Source organism: Hipposideros armiger, unplaced genomic scaffold (genome assembly GCF_001890085.2).
Source record: "Hipposideros armiger isolate ML-2016 unplaced genomic scaffold, ASM189008v1 scaffold_814, whole genome shotgun sequence".
Taxonomy (NCBI): domain Eukaryota; kingdom Metazoa; phylum Chordata; class Mammalia; order Chiroptera; family Hipposideridae; genus Hipposideros; species Hipposideros armiger.
This window is the reverse complement of record NW_017732164.1, coordinates 814,533-815,938: the sequence shown is the minus strand read 5'-3', so window position 1 is coordinate 815,938 and position 1,406 is coordinate 814,533.

Genomic DNA, 1,406 nt, shown 5'->3' with positions numbered 1-1,406 from the left:
GATAGAAAAATTATAAGTGTCAGGGATATGGCCAAGGTAGAAGGAATTAGGGCGGAAACCATAACAGAGCCAGGAGAAATAATCTTAATAATTGACTGATAGGTTTAAGTCACAGGACCGCCCCACCCCCTCCCCCAGAATGACAAACTTGGGAGGGGGAGAGGGAGATGGATTTTTCTCAAAGCCTATAACAAAGAAGTCAGAAATTAGGGTTTCACCTCTAGAGCGGGGATTAGGACAGGTTAACATAACATAAGGCAGTCAGGAACTCCCTGATAGAATGAGCAGAAGACAATATTTTCAAAGCCCCAGTCTTGAGATACCATAATCCTATCAGAACAAGACATCAATTATGCTCTGAGGCAACTAGACAGTTTAAAAGGTATAGTTCTGGGCTGGCTGAGTGGTGGGTTGGTTAAGAGCTGGCTTGGGACACCAGCTCTGAGCAGCAGGGCCCCGGTTCGGATCCCACATGAGGGCCAGTGATGCTGCCCTCTATAGCTAAGATGGTGAACAACAGCTCAACCTGGAGCTGGGCTGCCGTGAATCGCCGGCAATGGCGTGGGCTGCAGCCCCTGCTGCAGTGGGTTGCCATGGGCTACCGTGTGTGGCCAGCAGCCAGCGTGAGCGGCCAGCAGCTGGTGTGAACTGCCAAGAGCCGCCGTGAGCAGCAGTCCAGAGGCCGGCGACAGATGTGCCTCACCCGGGGAAGAGCGCAATGATAATACCAGCATGGGCTAGTGAAGCAACGTCCTCCACAACCAGACTGATGAACAACAGGACAGCAACTTGTGTGTTCCCCTCCCGCAATTCCCCAATAAAAAAATCTTAAAAAAAAAAAAAAGGAGTAATTCCCCACCTAACACGGGCATCCCAGTTGGGACCCCCTCTCATTTTGAGAGCTGTAACTTTCTGCTCTAATAAAACTATCCTCTGCTGTACACTTTACCTCTCTGGTCCGTGTCTCCATTCTTCGGCTTCACGAGACTACGATCCTGGCACAAGAAATATCCTACATCACCCTCACCTGTACAGACAGCAGGTACGGGCTCAAATCGTGGAGAAATGGGTTATGTGTGGATGATGGATGGGGATAGGGTGATGGTGGAAAATGTGGGAAAGTAGTAGGGGGGAGAGAAGAAGTGGTTTTGATGAGGCAGGCGAAGAGTTAATAAAAAGTGAGCCCCAGGGGGCTAGCAGAAAGTGATTTCATAAGTACTTTGTTCCACCTGCATGTACTCCTGAAGGACCTCCCAGCCCCAGCCCCTAGAGATAAATTTTTCTGTTGAAACACCCCTAAACAGGAGAGAAGACCCCAACCAGGACTGTCCGTTTTTTGGCGCCTGCGCAGATTGCTGGAGCCTGCCCTTAGCCTGCCCTCCAGTCTCATTATAATACAATTATAA